Source organism: Coregonus clupeaformis, unplaced genomic scaffold (genome assembly GCF_020615455.1).
Source record: "Coregonus clupeaformis isolate EN_2021a unplaced genomic scaffold, ASM2061545v1 scaf2372, whole genome shotgun sequence".
Taxonomy (NCBI): domain Eukaryota; kingdom Metazoa; phylum Chordata; class Actinopteri; order Salmoniformes; family Salmonidae; genus Coregonus; species Coregonus clupeaformis.
This window is the reverse complement of record NW_025535826.1, coordinates 19,095-38,085: the sequence shown is the minus strand read 5'-3', so window position 1 is coordinate 38,085 and position 18,991 is coordinate 19,095. Positions and strand designations below refer to the sequence as shown.

The 18,991-nt window shown below is 46.7% G+C and overlaps 1 pseudogene; it reads right to left on the bottom strand.

The window, feature by feature from the left end:
- LOC123488533 overlaps positions 1 to 18,991 on the bottom strand; it is a 45,970-nt pseudogene that overhangs the window by 21,589 nt on the left and 5,390 nt on the right.

Genomic DNA, 18,991 nt, shown 5'->3' with positions numbered 1-18,991 from the left:
AAAAGCCAGTCAGGTAAAGAGCTTTATGTCTTAAAGGGGCAGTGATGTATTTTGAGACAGGCTTGAGTAAGCTAAGTAGCCAATAGACAGAGGGTAGCATAATTTGTCTGATTCTCTGTAATATTGGTTTAGGAATAATAACGCATTTTATTTTGTAAAGTGGTTTCTTGCATCAAACAACATTTTCAGTCACCTCCTTGTCTGAAGGACAAGTGGATAAACAGGTTAATGTCAATGTCACACCCTGGCCTTAGTTATCTTTGTTTTCATTCATATTTTAGTTAGGTCAGGGTGTGACATGGTGAAGTATGTGTTTTGGTTTGTCTAGGGGTTTGTAGGTTTTTGGGGTAATGTCTTGTCTAGGTGTTTGTATGTTGATGGCTGCCTGGATTGGTTCTCAATTGGAGACAGCTGTGGTTTATTGTCTCTAATTGGGAGCCATATTTAAGGCAGCCATGGGCATCATGTGTTTGTGGGTAATTGTCTATGTTGAACGTTTGTTGCTTGTCTGTGCACTTACGTTATTTAGCTTCACGGTCGTTTGTTATTTTGTAAGTTTTGGATAGTGTTCGGTTTCGTGTTTTTTCTCTCTTCCATAATAAAGAGATGTATTTTGCACACGCTGCGCCTTGGTCCTCCTCTATGCTTGACGATCGTGACAGAATTACCCACCACCAAAGGACCAAGCAGCGTGTCCAGGAGCCAAGGGTCTGGACCTGGGAGGAGATTTTGGAAGGTAAAGGGTCTTGGACTTGGGAGGAAATCCTGGATGGGATGGATCGACGGCCATGGAGTGAAACAGTGGAGAGGCGACTGAGAGAGGAGCAACGGCATCAGCAGGGCCATCGTCGGAGGGACGAGAGGCAACCCCAAAAAGTTTTTGGGGGGGGGCACATGGCTTGGGCGGCTGGGCAGCAGGAGGCTGCCACAGGGAGACGTGGAGAGAAGGCTACCGGTTTACGGGAGCCATTGGCGAGTAGAGGGAGGGAAGCAGTTGAGGCACGGCGTAAGAGACTGAGGTGTGTTACCAGTCCGGTCCGGCCCGTTCCTGATCCCGGTTAAGGCCAGTGGTGTGTGTTCCCAGTACGGACCGGCCTGTTCCTACTCCACGCATCAAGCCCACGGTGTGCGTCGCCAGTCCAGCCCGGCCGGTTCCTGCTCCACGTACTGAGCCTACGGTGTACGTGGCCAGCCCAGCCCGACCTGTTCCTGCTCACGTACCAGACCCACGGTGTGCGTCGCCAGTCCAGCCCGGCCGGTTCCTGCTCCACGTGCTAAGCCTACGGTATGCGTCGCCAGCCCGACCCGGCCTGTTCCTGCCACTTCGCACCAAACCTACGGTGCGCGTCGCCAGCCCGGTCCGGCCTGTTCCTGCCACCCGCACCAAGTCTACGGTGCGCGTCGCCAGCCCGACCCGGCCTGTTCCTGCCACTCGCACCAAACCTACGGTGCGCGTCGCCAGCCCGGTCCGGCCTGTTCCTGCTCCCCGCACTAGCCCTGAGATGCGTGTCCTCAGCCCGGGACCACCAGTTCCGGCACCACGCCACTAGGCCTTATGTGCGTCCCCAGGGTCCAGCATGCCCTGTTCCTTCTCCCCGCACTAGACCTGAGATGCGTGTCCTCAGCCCGGTACCTCCAGTTCCGGCACCACGCACCAGGCTTATAGGGCGTCTCGGCCGGCCAGAGTCTGCCGTCTGCCTAACGGGCGCCTGCACTGCCCCGTCTGCCCAACGCCGTCCTGAACTGTCCGTCTGCCAAGCGCTGCATGAACTGCCCGTCTGTACTGAGCCTGCTAAGCCGCCCCGTCTGCCATGAGCCTTCAGAGCCGTCCGCCAGACCGGAGACGCTAAAGCCTTCCGCCAGACAGGAGCCGCTAGAGCCTTCCGCCAGACAGGATCAGCCAGGAGCCTTCCGCCAGACAGGATCAGCCAGAGCCTTCCGCCAGACAGGATCAGCCAGAGCCTTCCGCCAGCCATGAGCAGCCAGATCCGTCGGCCAGCCATGAGCAGCCAGATCCGTCAGCCAGCCATGAGCAGCCAGATCCTTCAGCCAGCCATGAGCAGCCAGATCCGTCCAGCCAGCCATGAGCAGCCAGATCCGTCAGCCAGCCACGAGCAGCCAGATCCGTCCAGCCAGCCATGAGCCGTCCAGCCAGGATCCGCCAGAGCCGTCCAGCCAGGATCCGCCAGAGCCGTCCAGCCAGGATCCGCCAGAGCCGTCCAGCCAGGGTCCGCCAGAGCCGTCCAGCCGGGATCCGCATGAGCCGTCCAGCCAGGATCCGCCAGAGCCGTCCAGCCAGGATCCGCCAGAGCCGTCCAGCCAGGATCCGCCAGAGCCGTCCAGCCAGGGTCCGCCAGAGCCGTCCAGCCGGGATCCGCCAGAGCCGTCCAGCCAGGATCCGCCAGCCAGCCAGGATCCGCCAGGGCCAGCCAGCCAGGATCCGCCATTCAGTCCGGTGCTGCCCCTTAGTCCGGTGCTGCCCCTTAGCCCGGTGCTGCCCCATATCCTGGTGCTGCTCCTTATCCTGGTGCTGCCCCTTATCCTGGTGCTGCCCCTTAGTCCGGTGCTGCCCCTTAGTCCGGTGCTGCCTCTTAGTCCGGTGCTGCCCCTTAATCCAGTGGGGTTAAGTTGGAGGGTGGTCAGTTGGAGGAGGCTACGTAAGCGGGTAGTGACTATGGTGGGGTGGGGACCACGACCAGTGCCAGAGCCGCCACCGTGGACAGACGCCCACCCAGACCCTCCCCTAGACTTTATGCTGGTGCGCCCGGAGTTCGCACCTTAAGGGGGGGGTTATGTCACACCCTGGCCTTAGTTATCTTTGTTTTCATTCATATTTTAGTTAGGTCAGGGTGTGACATGGTGAAGTATGTGTTTTGGTTTGTCTAGGGGTTTGTAGGTTTTTGGGGTAATGTCTTGTCTAGGTGTTTGTATGTTGATGGCTGCCTGGATTGGTTCTCAATTGGAGACAGCTGTGGTTTATTGTCTCTAATTGGGAGCCATATTTAAGGCAGCCATGGGCATCATGTGTTTGTGGGTAATTGTCTATGTTGAACGTTTGTTGCTTGTCTGTGCACTTACGTTATTTAGCTTCACGGTCGTTTGTTGTTTTGTAAGTTTTGGATAGTGTTCGGTTTCGTGTTTTTTCTCTCTTCCATAATAAAGAGATGTATTTTGCACACGCTGCGCCTTGGTCCTCCTCTATGCTTGACGATCGTGACAGTCAAGCTCTGCATGTTTCTTTCAAAAGTCTTATGGAATGTAGGCCTACATAATATTATTATTATTATTTTTGTCATTTAGCAGACGCTCTTATCCAGAGCGACTTACAGGAGAAATTAGGGTTAAGTGCTTTGCTCAAGGGCACATCGACAGATTTTTCACCTAGTCGGCTCGGGGCTTAGAACCAGCGACCTTTCGGTTACTAGTGTTGTGCCAGTAACTGAAAGGTCGCTGGTTCTAAGCCCCAGCCGACTAGGTGAAAAATCAATATTACAGAGAATCAGACAAATTATGCTACCCTCTGTCTATTGGCTACTTAGCTTATCCAAGCTTAACCACTAAGCTACCTGCCACCACACATTGGCTGCTACTGTCGGCTGAACGATATAACCACTATTTCCATGTTAAAATGTTATGTGATGCATTTTCTCCATTGTTTTTGATGGTAGGCCACTATGGTAGGCCTACATTATGATCAAATAGCCACAGTAGCCTACTTGGACACTGTTAAAACAGTAAATTAAAACGGGTACAGCCTCAAGTGTTCACAGTAAAAGTACGCCGAAACCTTTGGCTGTTCACCCAGGCCTGTCTGTGGGACTTTATGCAAGTCACCTTTGGCTGTTCACCCAGGCCTGTCTGTGGGACTTTATGCAAGTCATCTTTGGCTGTTCACCCAGGCCTGTCTGTGGGACTTTATGCAAGTCACCTTTGGCTGTTCACCCAGGCCTGTCTGTGGGACTTTATGCAGGTCATCTTTGGCTGTTCAACCTTTTCCTTAAGTCATTTAACTCACTGTTACAACTTTTTATTGATGCATCCCTACAAAGTGTTTGGGCCGGAATGAAGAGAGTGTGTGGTAAATGCGGTTTTATTATCTGGTTAATGTGTTATTAAAGGTATATTTGTGGTTTCAATATTTAATAGGCATTCAGTGCAAGGGGAAATTGACCCCAATTTTGCCAATTTGCTGTAACCACCCACCCCAGAGCTAGTGATGAGCATTTGAAATAAAGCATTTTGACAGTCTGTGATTTCAAAGGCAGGGTGAACCTCTAATCTGTTTGAGGCGAAGCACCTACCTGCACATTCTGGGTTTTCCTCATTAAAATTCACCGCAAAATCGTGGGAAACCTGGAGGAAGATGAAAAATATGATATTTTGATCACCATGGAACAGTGAGACAAAGGAGCACACACACACACACACACACACACACACAGACACACACACATACACACAGTTGGCCAGAAGCAATCAATCAAACAATCTAATTTTTAAAATCAAAATTCCATGGATGCATTTTTGTGGGTTGGATAATTAGCATAATTGCAAGCCATGCTACCCCCCCCCCCCACCCCACACACAGCTCGATGGGTTAGGCTGCCCCCCCAGGCTGGACCAGAGACAGTATAATGTATCAGCCAGTGGTAGCATCAGTCACCCAGGCAGAATGTCAATTATTTCCTGCTGGGTTCAGTTTAGTGACTCAGAAAGTCAATCCAGCAGTAAAGAGCCCTGGGCTGGACGGGCCCATTCTGTGTGACAGGACAGAGCAGAGCGAGGGCCAGCGAGGGTCAGCGAGGGCCAGCGGGTGGCTTCCGTAATCACCACAGAAGCAGGAGAGCAGAGCCAGAGTCTCACCTCGTCTCATCTCGCCACAGGAGTGATTACTGACACCCTGCTGAGGCTGAGCCATAGCCCAACTCTGTGAAAAATACGGTTGGAAATTACCTTGAAGTCGGGCGGGATCCGAGCGCCGAAGCCAAACGCTGGGAACATTTTGTCACTGGATTGAAATGCATGCAGGGACAGAAAACAAAAAAGTGATTAGAATTTGAGCGATGACACACTTGATTCTGAGCCGGTGATCATTATCTGAAACAAATACCCATAAACAAGTTCATTCCGCTGGCGACCCAGGACTACAATGGGCTCTAAATGACTTCTCATTTACATAACCTCTGAGTCACTGGAGAACTAGAGTAAACTTTCACATACAAACTTTCAAAAGTTATTAGATTTTTTCAGGAGAGGAGGGATCAACATTGAAGTCACGAGCAACAGTCATTGCACAACATTTTACATAATACCTGTTAACGAGTGCTTGAATGTGATTGGCCTCACCTGTCGTAATCCTGGCAGATCTCCCCTACCGCGACCAGGGCTTTGAGGTACTCGTTAGGCTGGTAGGGGTGGATGTAGTGTAGCGAGCAGCTGTTGTGAGGATCCCCGTTCGAGGCGGTGAAATCAATAGCTACCTGGGAAGACAAGTGGCAATCAAAGGGGAGTTTGACTCCAATTACCTCAAATGTATGCACCTTCCCTTTACACCTATCCCTCACTCTGACACACACACCATCCCCACCTCTCCCTCACTCTGACACATACACCATCCCCACCTCTCCCTCACTCTGACACATACACCATCCCCACCCCATTATTTGCATTATCTCCCTAAACTAATGCCTAGGCTTAAGCTCAGCAGGCTAACTCAGTCTTGTGGCACACATATGACCCTGGTTAAAACCCAGTCTGTCACATATTGTTTGTCGAAAGTTTGGACACACCTACTCATTCAAGGGTTTTTCTTTATTTTTACTATTTTAGAATAATAGTGAAGACGTCAAAACTATGAAATAACACATATGGAATCATGTAGTAACCAAACTTCAAAGTAGCCACCCTTTGCCTTGATGACAGCTTTGCACACTCTTGGCATTCTCTCAACCAGCTTTATGAGGAATGCTTGTCCAACAGTCTTGAAGGAGTTCCCACACATGCTGAGCACTTGTTGGCTGCTTTTCCTTCACTCTGCGGTCCAACTCATCCCAAACCATCTCAATTGGGTTGAGGTCAGGTGACTATGGAGGCCAGGTCATCTGATGCAGCACTCCATCACTCTCCTTGGTCTAATAGCCTTTACACAGCCTGGACGTGTGTTTTGGGTCATTGTCCTGTTGAAAAACAAATGATAGTCCCACTAAGCGCAAACCAGATGGGATGGCGTATCGCTGCAGAATGCTGTGGTAGCCATGCTGGTTAAGTGTGATTTGAATTCTAAATAAATCACAGACAGTGTCACCAGCATAGCACCCCCACACCATAACACTTCCTCCTCCATGCTTCACGGTGGGAAATACACATGTGGAGATCAACCGTTCACCAACACCGCTTCTCACAAAGACACGGTGGTTGGACCAAAGGACAGATTTCCACCGGTCTAATGTCCATTGCTCGTGTTTCTTGGCCCAAGCAAGTCTCTTCTTCTTATTGGTGTCCTTTAGTAGTGGTTTCTTTGCAACAATTCGACCATGAAGGCCTGATTCACGCAGTCTCCTCTGAACAGTTGATGTTGAGATGTGTCTGTTACTTGAACTCAGTGAAGCATTTATTTGGGCTGCGACTTCTGAAGATGGTAACTCTAATGAACTTATCCTCTGCATAGAGGTAACTCTGGGTCTTCCTTTCCTGTGGCGGTCCTCATGAGAGCCAGTTTCATCATAACACTTGATGGTTTTTGCGACTGCACTTGAAGAAACTTTCAGAGTTCTTGATATTTTCCGTATTGACTGACCTTCATGTCTAAAAGTAATGATGTACTGTCATTTCTCTTTGCTTATTTGAGCTGTTCTTGCCATAATATGGACTTTTACCAAATAGGGCTATCTTCTGTATACCACCCCTACCTTGTCACAACACAACTGACTGGCTCAAATGCATTAAGAAGGAAATAAATTCCACAAATGAACTTTTAACAAGGCAAACCTTTTAATTGAAATGCATTCCAGGTGACTACCTCATGAAGCTGGTTGAGAGAATGACAAGAGTGCGCAAAGCTGTCATCAAGGCAAAGGGTGGCTATTTGAAGAATCTCAAATACATAATATATTTTGATTTGTTTAACACTTTTTTGGTTACTACATGATTCCATATGTGTTATTTCATAGTTTTGATGTCTTCACTATTATTCTACAATGTAGAAAATAGTTTTAAAAAATAAAAATAAAAACAAAAAAAACTTGAATGAGTAGGTGTGGCCAAACTTTTCATTGGTGCTGTACGTCACCCAACTAAAAAGATAATCATGAGGGCAGTGACATTTTTAAAGTCATTTGCATATTGTGTGGATTTGAATACATTTTGGCATCCTGTGTGTGAATGTGTGAGGCATGCATGTCAGTGTGAACTCACTGTAAACTGGATCTGACAGCCTCCCATGATGTAATCCAGGAATGAGTGCATCTTGATGATCTGTGGATGGGAGACAGCAGTTGAGGGCGGGAGAACTCAGCTATCCACAGTGAGAATTGGCTCCAATGACTTGGGGATGACATGATGGACACAGTAACTGACCACTTAGGAGCATCTTACCCTTTATTCCAGCCTATTAGAAAGCAGCTGGTGTAGCATGTTAGCCATTAGCTTTGAGACAGCAGCTGGCTGTGTGAGTTCTCCATTATGTCTCTCTTACAACTGGTGTCACATGTTGGCCAGTGTTGGGAAATATCAGAGAGGAAGAGGCAAAGCGAGAGGATTTACTCCGGCCCAAAATCTGTGTGCGTGAGATAAGCCTTTTTTGTATGGAGGTCTATGACAGCATGTCGAATTACGAGAGTAATCTGCCAATAAAGACACTGAGAAAGGCCAGCACTTATTTAATGGGAATCTGTCTGCATTTAAAAACAACATTAGCTATTCCACGGTGTGTCCATACAGACATAGTTGTCCCTAAAATGACACTAATTTTAAGGCTTGTGTTTTTTTTTTTTACATATTGATAGCCAGTCGTTCAAGGAATTCGGGACATGGGTGACTAGTTAACGTTAGTTTGGCTCTCTCTGTGTGTTCGTGCCGTGAAAGGGAGGGTTATTTCTTTGTCTGAAAGCAATGGCTAGCTAGTTTGCTAACTATTCTAGCTAACTAACTGGCTGAATAAGTTGACTCGACGGACTCGCTCAAGCTGTCGGGACTAACCCACAACGTTACACCGGACAACGAACGATCTGCTTGCGTGTTGATACACTGGTGGTTTGTTGTCGCCAGTATTGGCGCTAAACCGTGTTGTTGGAGACCGGCATGCTAGCTGGCTGTGGCGTCTTATGACGAGGTGCCCGGACGTTTTTCACGGAATAATACTGCACCTAGTTAGCTAGCTGAATAAACTAAGTTAGTCTATTCCTAGAAAACATTGAACCGCTGTAGTTTACAACAATTATAGTTTCTGAGGTGGAAGTTGGGAGAGTTATATTTGGGAGTTGTGGTGAGGGAGGCCCCGCTCTCTCCTTTCCCAGATGTTTAGTTCATTTCATTCCGATCTTCTCTGCATTATTGTAGCCATCTGCTGCAGCCTGTCAACTATGCCTCTGCCTATCCCTGTTCTCTCCTCTCCGCACAGGCTACACAAACGCCTCACACCGCGTGGCTGCTGCCTCTCTAACCTGGTAGTCCCTGCACGCACGACCCACGTGGAGTTCCAGGTCTCAGGCAGCCTCTGGAACTGCCGTTCTGCTGCCAACAAGGCAGAGTTCATCTCAGCCTATGCTACCCTCCAGTCCCTCGACTTCTTGGCGCTGACGGAAACATGGATTACCACTGAAAACACTGCTACTCCTGCTGCTCTCTCCTCGTCTGACCATGTGTTCTCGCATACCCCGAGAGCATCTGGTCAAGCGGGGTGGTGGCACAGGAATCCTCATCTCTCCCAAGTGGACATTCTCAATTTTTCCCCTGACCCATCTGTCTATCTCCTCATTTGAATTCCATGCTGTCACAGTCACTAGCCCATTTAAGCTTAATATCCTTGTCATCTATCGCCCTCCAGGTTCCCTTGGAGAGTTCATCAATGAGCTTGACGCCTTGATAAGTTCCTTTCCTGAGGATGGCTCACCCCTCACAGTTCTGGGGATTTCAACCTCCCTACGTCTACATTTGACTCATTTCTCTCTGCCTCCTTCTTTCCACTCCTCTCCTCTTTTGACCTCACCCCTCTCACCGTCCTCCCCCTACTCACAAGGCAGGCAATACGCTTGACCTCATCTTTACTAGATGCTGTTGTTCTACTAATCTCACTGCAACTCCCCTCCAAGTCTCCGACCACTACTTTGTATCCTTTTCTCTCTCCCTCTCCTCCAACACTACTCACTCTGCCCCTACACAGATGGTAATGCGCCGTCGCAACCATCGCTCTCTCTCTTCCGCTACTCTCTCCTCTTCCATCCTATCATCTCTTCCCTCTGCTCAATCCTTCTCCCTCCAATCTCCTGATTCTGCCTCCTCAACCCTCCTCTCCTCCCTTTCTGCATCATTTGACTCTCTATGTCCCCTATCCTCCCGGCCGGCTCGGTCCTCCCCTCCAGCTCCGTGGCTTGATGACTCATTGCGAGCTCACAGAACAGAGCTCCTGGCAGCTGAGCGGAAATGGAAGAAAACTAGACTCCCTGCGGAACTGGCATCTTTTCACTCCCTCCTCTCTACATTTTCTTCATCTGTTTCTGCTGCTAAGGCCACTTTCTACCACTCCAAGCATCTGCCTCTAACCCTAGGACGCTCTTTGCCACATTCTCCTCCCTGCTGAATCCCCCCCACCCCCCAAATCCCTCTCTGTTGACGACATCCGATCCTCGTTTGTTAAGTCAAATGACACTGCTGGTCCTGCTCACACTGCCCTACCCTATGCTTTGACTTCTTTCTCCCCTCTCTCTCCAGATAAAATCTTGCGACTTGTGATGGCAGGCCGCCCAACAACCTGCCCGCTTGACCCTATCCCCTCCTCTCTCCAGACCATCTCCGGTGACCTTCTCCCTTACCTCACCTCGCTGATCAACTCATCCTTGACCGCTGGCTATGTCCCTTCCGTCTTCAAGAGAGCGAGAGTTGCACCCCTTCTCAAAAAACCAACACTCGATCCCTCTGATGTCAACAACTACAGACCAGTATCCCTTCTTTCTTTTCTCTCCAAAACTATTGAGCGTGCCCTCTTTAGCCAACTCTCTTGCTATCTCTCTCAGAATGACCTTCTTGATCCAAACCAGTCAGGTTTCAAGACTGGTCATTCAACTGAGACTGCTCTTCTCTGTGTCACAGAGGCTCTCCGCACTGCTAAAGCTAACTCTCTCTCCTCTGCTCTTGTCCTTCTAGACCTGTCTGCTGCCTTTGATACTGTGAAATATCAGATCCTCCTCTCCACCCTCTCCAAGCTGGGCATCTCCGGCGCGGCTCACTCTTGGATTGCGTCCTACCTGACCGGTCGCTCCTACCAAGTGGCGTGGCGAAGCTGTCTCCGCACCACGTGCTCTCACCACTGGTGTCCCCCAGGGCTCAGTTCTAGGCCCTCTCCTATTCTCGCTATACACCAAGTCACTTGGCTCTGTCATATCCTCACATGGCCTCTCTCCAATCATTGCTACGCTGACGACACACAACTAATCTTCTCCTTTTCCCCTTCTGATAACCAGGTGGCGAATCGCATCTCTGCATGTCTGGCAGACATATCAGTATGGATGACGGATCACCACCTCAAGCTGAACCTTGGCAAGACGGAGCTGCTCTTCCTCCCGGGGAAGGACTGCCTGTTCCATGATCTCGCCATCACGGTTGACAACTCCGTTGTGTCCTCCTCCCAGAGTGCGAAGAGCCTTGGCGTGACCCTGGACAACACCCTGTCGTTCCCCCAAAAAAAAAAACATTGTAAAGTGGTTATCCCACTGGCTATAAGGTGAATGCACCTATTTGTAAGTTGCTCTGGATAAGAGCGTCTGCTAAATGACGTAAATATAAATGTAAATGTAAGGCCATCTGTGGGATCAGCAGATGGAAGAAATGTCATATTAGTCAGATTCCATCTGATCACAACCTTCCTTCACATCCATAACAGCAACAGGATGATAAATGTTCTAGAACCATCTGCCAATCAGACTAAGACATCAGGTTAGAGAAAGTGGTGGGTGGAGGAAGGAAGGAAACAGTGTGTGAATATTAAGGAGACAGAGAGAGAGAGAGAGAGAGAGAGAGAGAGAGAGAGAGAGAGAGAGAGAGTGAGAGAGAGTGAGAGAGAGAGAGAGAGAGATAGAGAGCGAGAGAGAGAGAGAGATTGAAAGTGTTGTGAATCACCTTGCACTGATTGAGAATGACGATACCAGAGTTCTTGTAATTCTTCTTCTTGATCTGATACTTGGGGTTTATACACTCCCATTGGACCTGTCATTGATCAAATCAAAAAACAAGTGAGACCAAAAACCACAATAAGTATAGTATCATCCTTACAGTATGTGACTTGGTAGAGGGAGACTGACTGTGCTAAACAGAGATTCAAAACATCATAAAAAAACGACAGATATTGATAGACTATATCGTCCCACTGGATAACATGGAGCCATGGTAGTGGAGGCCAGACAATGGAGTGAAATATAACAATACGATCCACAGCAATGAGAGGTGGCAAGGAAATGGTACTGTAGAGCGTGCTAGGGAGAATAATTAGCAAAGCCAAGCAACAACAGCCTGAGGAGGTTTGGTTTCTGGGTCGTTTGTTCGTCACTAATGAGGGGAGCATTATCCATTCATGACTGTACAGATTAGCCCAGTCATTTCAATCTGCTGCTCAAAAACAGAAAACAACTCCTGTGTTAAAATCTACCACCTTTCCTCTAAGAGTCATGGGAGAGAAAAACTAAATATCAGTCACCTAATCGTCTCAGGGACAGTCTGTCCGTGCTGTTCTCAGTCTTTCACTTTAGCTTACAAAACTAATTATATAACCATTATCGTAAAAGTGGACACCCAACTAGTTGCAGCTCCATGAATGATTGACAGATAATGGGTAAAAAAAACGAGATATCGCTATCAGCCAAATCACTGGTTTCAGTAGGAGTCAGCACTCCTTGTGTATCCTATATGTGGCATTGGAATCGAATGGAATGGGCCTTACTGTAACGGGTTTAATGCCAGCAGGTTCTGCGGTCTTCTTAAATTCCATGAAGGAGCCAATTAGTGGTGTGAACGGCCTTTAAAAGCTTGCTGCGTTTGAGGCCCGAGCACCGTAGGGTTTATTTAGACTACGAAGCGAGCCACGTTGTAATATAATTAGCCCAGATGCCTCAGCCTGGAGCTCCTTCTGTGTGCTAATGAAGACACAGCTGTCTGCCTGAGCACAGGGCCGGTCGGCGTGATGAAGGAGAGCTGTCCAGTGATGTATGGCCGTACGGGTTGTCGCCTGTCATCTTCACCGAGAACGCCAGTTAATTAAATGCATTTGTTCTTGTTCTTGTTCCAAGGGAAGCTGTTCTGTTTGCAAAACTCTGGACACTAGGCAAATGCCTTTAAAAAGAAAACACTAGCACATGGCTTAAACCAAAAGGCATTATGCAGAATTCATAAATACCAAACATAAAACACAAAAGTCTTACAACAGTCTCCTCAAACTGTCTCTTTAAGTGGTGATGAAGACTGATCTCTATTAAAAGAGTAATCTTGAAGACGGGGTAAAAAATAAATATGTCTATATCAAAGTGCCATCAAGTGAAACCAAGTTAAAGTACCCTTTGACATTTCAAACATCACTGAGGGTCATGGCTCAACGGAAAAGTGTTAACGGAATCTTTGGGATGTCCCAAATATGATGTCATCCCATTGAAGTTTAAATTTAAAACGGTTAAGGTAAGGGTTAAGGTTAGGGTAAGGTAAGGTAAGGGTTATGGTTATGGTTATGGTTAAGGTTAGGGTGAGGGTAGGGGTTAAGGTTAGGGTTTAGGGTAGGGCGTCCCAAGGATCCCGGATAGCACTAACCATGGCTCAATGGATCCATTTCCAAGCATTCTGAGCTGGAAGGAAACGGGCAAGGATTCTTTCCCAAACACACCAGGCAGGACAGAACTTTCACTCTCCCACACTCTTGTCCTCCATACAGTGAAGGAGAGAGTGCTGATTTCTGAATTACACCGGCACAGAGGGAGAGAAAGAGGAGACGGTGGCTACCGGATGGTGGGGAGGGCTCCTGGTTGAGAGAGAGTCCATTGTCATTTGTTTGGTTTTTTCTTCAGGCTTCTGTCCTACTCTTCCCTGTGGAGCACTGATATATCCTCAGCACCCAATGAGATAAGTATCTCCTCCAGGAGCCCCAAATGGCCCCAAATGGCCCCCAGAGAGAGGAAGCTAGCCTCTGGTCACATCCCCCAGAGAGGACACTAGAAAAACCTGGAGTTGGATGAAATCTTCAGTCGCGACCAACATGAGCTCTGCCTCTCTAACCCACTTTCTCCTCTGCTCTCCCACATCCTCTGGAGAGACATACTTTCCAATGAGTACAGAACCATATCAGAGTCTGATTCCTACAGTCTGATAAGTCTTAGGTATATAATAATTACAATGTTTCCAGATGAGCTAGTAAAATGAGTAGGTAGATGCACACCCCAAAAATTGTTTGTGACTTAATTGTTTTAATTTTTTCTCATTCGACAAATTCCAGATGCTACAAGCATGATGATAATGAAAACATATGTGAGGCATCTAGAAATGATCATTTTACAAACCTGATTGATGCCTTCGCTACCTAAAAAAACCCAAAACAACCTCACTTATAAACCCACACAACACCTGTACAAGCCTACCTGTCTCCCATCCATTGCCCCCTCTCATCTCTTTGAATGTGGCCTGATATTCACCAATAAAGTCGTGCTTCCCATTGGAGTCCCAGTCCCACACCGTGCACTGAGAGAGAGAGGGGGGAGGGTGGGGGAGAAAGAAGAGGGAGAGAGAGAGAGAGAGGGAGAGAGAGAGAGAAGAGTTGGGAGTAAAGAGAGAAGAGAAACAGTGATTACAGTTAATGATCAAATACTATGGTGTCAACACGAACGTATCACCTAATCTATCTGTGAATACTGCAGTAGAACAAGATGACCAGACAGAATGTGACCAACTATGTGGTGACATGTAGATTCTGGCATGGATGAAAGCACCTCCTCTGGTGTTCATACTCATTACAACTCACTGGGACCAGTTTGAGAAAACTAGAGCAGACTCCCCTGCGACGCTACACCATTAATAAATCAGTAAGGGGACATTACTGGAGTGATCAAAATTGTATGGTCTCATGAAATATGGATTTGAGGATGGGAAGGAAGGCTTTTGACGTAAGAGAGAGAGAGAAAATTGAATTTGTGTGTGTGTGTGTATGTTTATTTTGTTTAACATTATAAATGTTTCAGATGTTAAATTAATTACTACACTTTAATTTTTAAGCCCACATTTTATCATAATTATTTATAAAAATATCTGTCAGCGGTATTTTTGTGGAGGGGGAACACTAACTGGACCTGCTCCTCCTTAGTAAGTGGTTCCTTCCAAGATGCACCACCGAGCAAAGATATGCTAGGCAGGAGGCTAGATACTCTTGTGCATGCAGACAGTATCGTCAGTGGAGGAGGAGAGAGCGTGTCGAGTTACACGCACAGTGTTTTATTTGATTTTAGCTGCCGGTGATGGGCAGGACTCGCAGGAGGTATGTTTGTAAATGTATTTGATCAAGCTATGTAGCCTATTGATGCCTTCTTGATGAATAAATAAAACCAAAATGTTTTGTTATTTCTCTGTAATACCAGCCACCTAGCAATTTTATGAAGTTGGCTTTAGCTAGCCAGCTAGATAGGTTCCCAATCTCCCAACCTCATATCTATGTAGCTACCAAGAAGCCATTGCAGGCTATCAGTGAAGTCACTTGTCTAACTATCTTAGCTGGCATGCATGCTGGCAAGGTTGCTGGACTTTAAACAAAATGTTGCTTTAATTCTTGGGTGCATTCAGAAAGTATTCAGACCACTTGACTTTTTCCACATTTTGTTACGTTACAGCCCTATTCTAAAATTGATTAAATTGTATTTTTCCTCATCAATCTACACACAACACCCCATAATGACAAAAGCAAAAACAGGTTTGTAGAAATTTTTGCAAATGTATTAAAAATACAAAACTGAAATATGACATTTACATAAGTATTCAGACCCTTTCCTCAGTACTTTGTTGAAGTACCTTTGGCAGCAATTACAGCCTTGAGTCTTCTTGGGTATGACGCTACAAGCTTGGCACACCTGTATTTGGGGAGTTTCTTACATTCTTCTCTGCAGATCCTCTCAAGCTCTGTCAGGTTGGATGGGGAGCATCGCTGCACAGCTATTTTCAGTTCTTTCCAGAGATGTTCAATCGGGTTCAAGACCGGGCTCTTGCTGGGCCACTCAAGGACATTCAGAGACTTGTCTTGGCTGTGTGCTTAGGGTCGTTGTCCTGTTGGAAGGTGAACCTTCACCCCAGTCTGACGTCCTGACCACTCTGGAGCAGGTTTTCATCAAGGATCTCTCTGTACTTTGCTCCGTTCATCTTTTCCTCGATCCTGACTAGTCTCACAGTCCCTGCCGCTGAAAAACATCCCCACAGCATGATGCTGGCACCACCATGCTTCACTGTAGGGATGGTGCCAGGTTTCCTCCAGACGTGATGCTTGGCATTCAGGCTAAATAGTTCAATCTTGGTTTCATCAGACCAGAAAATCTTGTTTCTCATGGTCTGAGAGTCTTCTAGGTGCTTTTGGCAAACTCCAAGTGGGCTTTTATGTGCCTTTTACTGAGGAGTGGCTTCCGTCTGGCCACTCTACCATAAAGACCTGATTGGTGGAGTGCTGCAGAGATGGTTGTCCTTCTGGAAGGTTCTCCCATTTCCACAGAGGAACTCCAGAGCTCTGTCAGAGTCACCATCGGGTTCTTGGTCACCTCCCTGACCAAGGCCCTTCTCCCCCGACTGCCCAGTTTGGCCGGGCAGCCAGCTCTAGGAAGAGTCTTGGTGGTTCCAAACTTCTTCCATTTAAGAATGATGGAGAACACTGTGTTCTTGTGGACCTTCAATGCTGCAGACATTTTTTGGTACCCTTCCCCAGATCTGTGCCTCGACACAATCCTGTCTCGGAGCGCTACGGACAAAACCTCATGGTTTGGTTTTTGGTCTGACATGCCTTGTCAACTGTGGGACCTTATATATACAGGTGTGTGCCTTTCCAAATCATGTCCAATCAATTTAATTGACCACAGGTAGACTCCAATCAAGTTCTAGAACCATCTCAAGGATGATCAATGGAAACAGGATGCATCTGAGCTCAATTTCGAGTCTCATAGCAAAGGGTTTGAATACTTATGTAAATAAGGTATTTCTGTTTTTTTATTTTTAATAAACTTGTTTTCGCTTTGTCATTATGGGGTATTGTGTGTAGATTGATGAGGAATTTATTTTATTTAATCCATTTTAGAATAAGGCTGTAACGTAACAAAATGTGGAAAAAGGGAAGGGGTCTGAATACTCTCCGATTGCACTGTATATACCAGTGTGGCAGTTGTACTAAAGGCATAACATTTCTTAAAGAATCAATGTGCATCATTAATTAAAATGACATTTGAACAGGTAAAGAGGTATGCTTAGATAGCATATGCAGAAAAATATATATATATATCCCTTCTTCTTTTCACTTTTTTTTTTTTTTTTTACATAGTATTAGGCATAATGATTTTGGACGAGGATTGCAGGAACAAGCTGTTTCAGTTGTTTGAAAAATGCTAAATCCTCATAATTCCAGAGAGGGGCTGGCAGCCCCAGCCCCCCCTCAACCAGCCCCCCTTCATCCTCACGTACCTCTAAAATAATGGGTGCATGACACCCCTGTGTGTGTGTGTCCTGGTTTCACATGGATCATAGATAAATAAACTGACCTCTGACCTTCATTTGGCCATTAGCTATGCTGAACATTCATCTATGACACACATTCGCTTACAGTGGCCATTCCAGGACAGTGGCCTTGTGTCAGAACTGTGGCCTTGCAACGTGTCAGAACTGTGGCCTTGCAACGGGTGTCTATGTCTGTTTAATAAATGTGTGTGTTCGATTAATGCTCTTGTATTATACAGTGTGTGAGCAATGAGGTTAACCTGAGCTAACATTAACAGCATCTTGTGAAAAGTCCAATTGGAGTGGAAGACATTTTATGATCCATTAAACCTAGAGGCATATTAACTCCATGGAGAGTCATTCACTATCACTGCTTTTGACACCCACACACACATCCAACCACACCCACACACACATACACCCACACCCACCCACCCACACACTTCCACCCACACTCCTAACACACATCCACCCACACCCCACACACACTTCCACCCACACCCCTAACACACATCCACCCACACCCCACACACACTCGGTCATGCTTAAGTGGATATTATGGCATGGAAATCTGACACTGGATTAAGGGGATCAGAAGTATTTTGACACATGCTTATCGGCCTTCCGATCTCTCTCCCACAGCAACCCCACTTTCTCTCCTTAAGTAACCATGAATAATGCAAGGGCAAGGGGGTCATTTCCCTTTAAAGGCCCTGTCTCTCAGCTCCATCCAGATATCCCACCAGGTAGATGGTGAGACTCCTCATTGCATGGGTTTGGCAATGAGGGCTAAATTGGTGTCTTTTCTGCACAATTCTCTTTTCCTCTGGTATAGGTCAACAGATTGGGTAGCTGTCCAATTAACTAGAAGGGATATTCAGGGGGCAGGGAGGTTGAAGGGGAGGCGGGACTATCAGTGGAGTTTCATCCAAAACCATTAGCTTCCCCCCATTAACTAGACAGTGCTAGAAGAGCTGGTCATATGGAAACTGCTTCCATTTTAGAACACTGACATCATCTACTGTATGGATTCTAGAGGTTTATATTCTCAACTCAAGTGTGTAGTTAAAATGACTAAATAACTTCAAAGAACTTCTCACATTTCAATAAGATGCTATCTATGACTGAGACCCAAAGGAAGAGATAGGCCTACCGCTCTCCTTTCTAAGCATTTACATACTGTCAATGTGTTAGTTTAGCTGAGCATTCCATCTCACAGATTTGTATAATTTAACATTACTTTTAGATAGCCCTGGCTGGCAAAGGTCTTCGTTTTGTGTTAGGAGGGTGTGGCTGAATATTATCTGTCCATTGATGGTTGTTGGGAACAAAGCTCTTTGCTGCACGTTGATGTGTCTGTGCTTTCCAGGAATGACACCGTTGGGTCCAATAGTCACCAATGCCAGCCGTGCTTCAACTATAATGTTCCCTGACATGTTCTAAATGAGCTACCATTATGATGCTACCATTATGATGCTAGAATTATGATGCTCCCATTATGATGCTACCATTATGATGCTACCATTATGAAGCTAATAATAATAATAATAATATGCCATTTAGCAGACGCTTTTATCCAAAGCGACGTACAGTCATGTGTGCATAAATATTTACATATGGGTGGTCTCGGGATCGAACCCACTACCCTGGCGTTATGAGCGCCATGCTCTACCAATTGAGCTATAGAAGACCATGCTAGAATTATGATGCTACCTTTATGATGCTACCATTATGATGCTAGAATAATGATGCTACCATTTTGACGCTACCATTATGATGCTAGAATTATGATGCTACCATTTTGATGCTACCATTATGATGCTAGAATTATGATGCTACCATTTTGATGCTACCATTATGATGCTACCATTACGTGCTATGATGGTGCCAGTAGGCAAGGCAGCATGGGACTCAGGGACTCTCCCATTAGTCCCCTTTTAGCAGAATGCATCATCATATCCCACAGGGTGGTCAATCCCAACACAAACAGGAAGCGCTTTCCCTGAAACCACTGGTTATTAAGCAGTCGGTCTGTATCCTTTCAATACCTATTTCAAAAAGGTTTTGAGAT